The sequence below is a fragment of the Schistocerca cancellata genome, chromosome 5 (assembly GCF_023864275.1).
Source record: "Schistocerca cancellata isolate TAMUIC-IGC-003103 chromosome 5, iqSchCanc2.1, whole genome shotgun sequence".
Lineage (NCBI taxonomy): Eukaryota > Metazoa > Arthropoda > Insecta > Orthoptera > Acrididae > Schistocerca > Schistocerca cancellata.
The window spans coordinates 373,162,558-373,168,557 of NC_064630.1; the positions used below are offsets into that span (position 1 = coordinate 373,162,558).

General features: G+C 46.3%; 1 protein-coding gene across 1 annotated transcript in view; it reads right to left on the reverse strand.

Moving 5' to 3' along the window:
• Positions 1–5,288, reverse strand: part of LOC126187964 (bromodomain-containing protein 4-like) — a 64,829-nt gene extending 59,541 nt beyond the window's left edge. Inside the window, exon 1 of the mRNA XM_049929346.1 lies at positions 5,195–5,288. The gene's annotated coding sequence lies outside the window, so the exon portion shown is untranslated. The remainder of the gene's footprint in view (positions 1–5,194) is intronic.
• Positions 5,289–6,000: the final 712 nt, after the last annotated feature.

The window sequence follows — 6,000 nt, forward strand, 5'->3', positions numbered from 1 at the left end:
ATTCGGCATGTTTTGCAGCACTGGAATTCGAAATAAAGCTTAACTTCCATGATATTTAGTTTACTTACTGGAGGTAACCAACAGAATATAAACACAACAACAGTAAAAGGCATCACTTCTAGATGCAAATCTGAACTCTGGAGCCATAGTTTCTAACGAAGGCTGCCGATTAGACTTCACTACGACAATGACGGCCTCGATACATAATTTGTTTAGCGTCCCACGTTTATGTCGTGATTAAGCTATTCTGATCACTCGGTATGACACCACACCTTCATATCGGCATTGGAGTCAGCCAAATAACACGAAAAAAGAAAACATAGGTTTTTTTATTTACGTGCTCGGGATTCACTAACTGCACATTGCAACTATCGTGGCTGTAGGTTATGTTCCTGACTTTACGATTGGGGACTGGTCTCCAGGTGATGATTGTACTCTCTGCGCTGCTATTACGATGGTACCGTTATGCACTCGTTAATGACAGCACATCTGTCTGTGAGCAGCTCAGGTTCGTTAGCAAATCACAGGTCTCCTCCGCGCAACGCTTGTTTCGCTTACGCAAGCAGCGCTACGCTGGCTGCTGCAAGCGCACGACTTTTCGTGACCCGGAGCGCTATTCGCGATGAAGCGGATCTCATATCCGGACCGGCGGCCTCGGAAATTAACGCAAAGTTTTCCTGACTCTAGCCGCGGCATCGACTCTTTCTCACGCCTGACATTGGAGGCAATTCTGATTGCCTGTCGTAATCCTGTCGCTCAACTGCACACTCACTCCTTGTGCTACGCGTTTAAACTGTTGGAATTTCCGCGTGCTGTCTGATTGTTCCTATATCTGAAGTTAGCTACATTGAGTGTTGTAAAACGACATGCGAAAGTCCCGTTATTGTCATAATAAGCAGTCGACTTTACTGTGTTACCCGCCGCGCGGGATTAGCCGTGCGGTCTAGGGCGCTGCAGTCATGGACTATGCGGCTGGTCCCGGCGGAGGTTCGAGTCCTCCCTCGGGCATGGGTGTGTGTGTTTGTCCTTAGGATAATTTAGGTTAAGTAGTGTGTAAGCTTAGGGACTGATGACCTTAGCAGTTAAGTCCCATAAGATTTCACACACATTTGAACATTTGAACTGTGTTAACCAAACAGTTACACAAGCACGGACGAGGCCTCTTCTTTGGCTGGGATGCATTGCCCCAGAAATAAATTTAAATTAGTTCTAATGTCCCGATTACAGTAAAGGTCTTCAAGAGGTATCCCTCTGTTGTAATGCAAATGCCAGAAATGGGAAAACCCCTTCCAAATAATTCCCACTTCCGAGCCTCTCGGCTCAATTCTCAACTCGCTCGGTATTGGTCAGAAAAAATTTGGGCTGTGCAGTAGCTCCGACGTCGCATGGCTCTTCGAGGTAGAGAATGATGAGTATATGTGTAATACAGTCCATCTCCGTAGCCATTGATGCTCACATACAGCGTCACAATCTCGTTCGGACTGGACATAGTACATTCTAGTACTAGTCGCAGAAAAAACTGTCACTGAAATTTTAGTACGTTCTAGAGCTGGTCGCAGAAAAAACTGTCAGTGAAATTTGACATGGGGAACTGAGAGACCGGCGTATAGTTATTGGCCCCTAGACTGTATGCGATGTCGGTTTAAGTGGCAAAAACTCATCGCAGTGTCTCTTGGAGTGAAGGCCTATGACATTCCTTATGCAGATTCGTATGGGGCCATCACGCCCAGAGGCTACCCACAAGAACAAGCCACACCCGCTCCATCACTGGGTTCAACTTCTTTGTTGTTGAAATTTCAAACGTACACAACACCACAAAACCAGCAATGAACCACGAAACACTAGCCGTAATCATCCGCACGATACACACGCTTTACATTTAGATGGCGAATCTCATTAAAATAACTTCACACATACAATATACAAATAAAAAAAAACTCTTGCAAAGAATGAAATGTTTATTGTTACTGTCGGTATTTAGACCAATTAAAACATGTAGTTTGAGAGAGTCTGGTCTATAATTATGGTATTCATTATTCACTGACGTTTCCTCCCCATCTGAGGGCTGCTTCTTCATAGATGACTCGGCAGCTGCAGCAGTGACCGGTTCGTCACTGAAGATGTATCCCGCAGATGGGCATGGAACATCAATGAATAGTTTCATATATCGATCGCGGCCTCGCATCCCGTAAGTCTTAACTGCATACTCTTCAAATGCTAAACCTTTTTCTTAGAAAGCGAATTTTGAGGAAACAGTAAATTTTTAAACTGTCACCTGACATTCAGCAAACATAAAATCAATTATTTTGTGTATCAAGCACTCTAAGAAACCGATCGGTGAAGCCAATGTCAACGTGTGGAATTAGAATAGAAACAACTCTGCATTGAAAAAATTCTGACATCGAATATTGTTTAAAATCTTCCTATCCGACAGCGGAGAAACTCTGACTTTCTCTCTTTAAGGTCCGTTTTTAGCGGTATTCGCCGTGGATTGTCTGAGGAAAAGAAACAAAACCTCCGCTCTCACTGACCTTAATTCCTGCAATACCTCATTTCTTGTTGTTTGCAGTTACCATTTCCCTACAGGTAATGTGATGGCATGACTATTCGAGAAGTTTATCACTGATAATTACGGTGGAGTCTTAGTAACTTTCATGTGCAGGGTGTTTCTGGTCTTCCTCCAAACTTCTTTTTACAGGCTTGTGGAAGCAGCGGATCTGAGGGCTAAAACTGTGTCCTAGACAGATGAGTAAATGCGTAGTTACGAGAGAGTGTAGCTATATATTCCGCCTTTTAAATAACATGCTGGTTATCCGCACCACCTATAAAAATACTTTGTGACACTTTGAGCAAGGGCACCGTGGAATTTCAAGGGAGTAACGACCCTCCCAGAGCTGGGTTATTAAGTACTCCCCTAGAGTGGTGTTAATGCAAAAAGAGAAGTCTACATTTGCCAAGCAGAACACGAGTTCGCATTAATACAGTAGTGGAGCATTAAACGTGTGTACCATGTTGCTGAGTGCCAGTTTATTTAGTACGAAGCAGAAGTCTGTCATCAATAAGCGATTTTATATTCACATGCATGCGCGCACAGGCAGATATTCTTCCGTCCAGATGCGTTATGACGGCTCACTTTCAGAATGTGGTCACAAGAGCGACTGCTACGAAAAGATACACTGGCGCTGAAGTGGAGGTAATGGAGATGAATTTCGAAAAGTAGTTCACCTCGTAAAGGGTCATGTGTGTTAAAACACCTTTGTCAGAGCGTGGCTTTCAACTCGGAAGATGCTGGTTCGAATCCGATGGTCGAAGATATTTTCGATTGCGGCAGGAGTGCTGCTAGAAGCTGAGAACTGTCGACGGCGCTATCAAATCGTGCACGAATGTCCTCCGCTACATTTCTATCCTGCTAGCAGTCTGTTACGGGGTGAAGGCAGATGAGACAGTTCGCGATGATCAGTACGTTGTGTGAGTACATAATGACGTTGTGCTATGAAACCGAGCTTTGTTTCTCCGAAAGAGAATTACGTGCTTTCATCAGGCTCATAGTCGTTTTCACAACTTTAATTCCAGGCACAGAATGAGTGATGTGGCAGAGAGATTATACATCATGGCCGTGCTCAGGGAGAGTAGGCTTGAAATTCTCGTGCAGTCAGTCAGAGTTTGGTTTCATGTGTATTCCACAAATGACTTCAGAAGAATGTCGGCAGTGTCCTCTCTATGAGCCCACAACTAATTGATTCCAACAAAACCGCCCATTTGAGCTAGAAATCCGTCTCTAGAGACATCTAAATTTATGTGACGTTCAACCTAATATCCTTTCATTAATGTGAATACGGAAAATTGCACGCGAACCACCATCATTACAATCATCTGCGCTATGCTCTTACATATCTACACGCGAAATAAAGGAAACTGCATACTATCGTGTGAAGAACATTGCTGCGGCGGAGGCTTATGGAGCACAATGCCGATTATTGGAGTTACTTAGCTTACTTACGAAACCATCCTGCTGGCGGAAAAATATCTAGTATTCATGGAAAAGTGTAACGTCTCATAAATGATTTCGCTAGATGTACAAAAAAATGGTTCAAATGGCTCCGAGCACTATGGCACTTAACAGCTGTGGTCATCAGTCCCCTAGAACTTAAAACTACTTAAACCTAACTAACCTAAGGACATCACACACATCCATGCCCGAGGCAGGACTCGGAACCTGCGACCGTAGTGGTCACGCGGTTCCAGACTGAAGCGCCTAGAACCGCACGACCACAACGGCCGGCGGCTAGATCTACACATTCAAATGCAATAAAACGTGTGTTGCGAAAGAAACTGGTAAACGAGATGATGCTAATATAAGCTGGCACGGCTGTTTACTCAGGTTAAACTTGTTCCTAGGGGAAGTCTAACAGGGAAGTGGTGTTACACTGGACTTGCATTAGGACGGTGGTTAAAATCTCGATCGGGCAAACAGGTTTAGATTTTGTGTGCTGGTCCTTCAGAACATCCTTAGTTCCGTCTCTACTGGCGTCGATGTCGTTGACGGGACGTTAAACTCCAATATTCCTTCTTTCTTTTGTAACGATGAAAGCACATGGTGACCACCGCGAAAATCCTTGGATAAACTGCATGGCCGTTTGCAATTGCACGTGTTCTACGATTCCCTCCTCCCTTCGGTTAAGATATTAGGTTTGTATTCGGGGGATTTGGGACTGAAATTTTCGAGTGGTCATCCTTATTCACGTTTACCACCACTTCCATGAAATCTCTCTCGGGTGATCCCTTCGTAAATATCGCAGGATTAATGGTGTGTTTTCGTACGTAGAGACAAGTTGTTGATTCCACGTCATGCACAATATTTCAACGAATGACGCAGTTTTCTTGAAGTGCAGCGAGCTGTTACTCTTTGACTCTTAGCATAATGGTTGGAGTCTAGTCGGTGAGTCGCATAACACAGTTCGCAGCACTTGAAGGAGACCGCTGGGTCGGTCGTCGAGGACCCCAAAGCACACAGTTAATCAATCACGCAAAGATAACTAGACCAGATGGCAGCTAATTTCCTCTCCTATCTTTGTCAAAATAGGCTAGTGCTCTATCTCCAATGGCCTCGGTGTCTATGGGACACTGAATCCTTAGCTTCCAGCTTTACCTTTTGGCTGACGGGAGGAAGAGAGTGGCAGAGAGAGGGACTCACCTGCAGAAGAGCGCGGTACTGTAGCGAGGTGTTGCGGGCCGTGCGGCGACGGACGGGGCAGAGCGGCGGTGTCGGGAGAAACTCCGCGGGCCGCCCGCGCCGCGTCTTATATACCCGCGGTAGGCGGCGCGCCGCCCCACGAAGACTCCAGCCGCCGCAGCGCCGCCACGGCCAGGCGAGAGCAGCGCCGCGCCAGTCCCCAGTCCACCAGGCCAGGCCTCTGTGCTGCCGAGCGCTCTTCTTCATTAACAGCTCTCGCCACTGCAGTGCATTTCAGCTGCAGCAATAAGACACTAATGAGGGCTGTTCAACACAATATCAGGTTGCACATCAACGTACGTGCTCCACAAGCAGCCAGACTGCGTATAACGGAAGGCGCGTACCTTCTACACCTACATGTATACTCCGCAAGCCACCCAACGGTGTGTGGTGGAGGGTACTTTACGTGCCACTGTCATTACCTTCCTTTCCTGTTCCAGTCGCGTATGGTTCGCGGGAAGAACGACTGCCGGAAAGCCTCCGTGCGCGCTCGAATCTCTCTAATTTTACATTCGGGATCTCCTCGGGAGGTATAAGTAGGGGGAAGCAATATATTCGATACCTCATCCAGAAACGCACCCTCTCGAAACCTGGACAGCAAGCTACACCGCGATGCAGAGCGCCTCTCTTGCAGAGTCTGCCACTTGAGTTTGCTAAACATCTCCGTAACGCTGTCACGGTTACCAGATAACCCTGTGACGAAACGTGCTGCTCTTCTTTGGATCTTCTCTATCTCCTCTGTCAACCCGACCTGGTACGGATCCCAC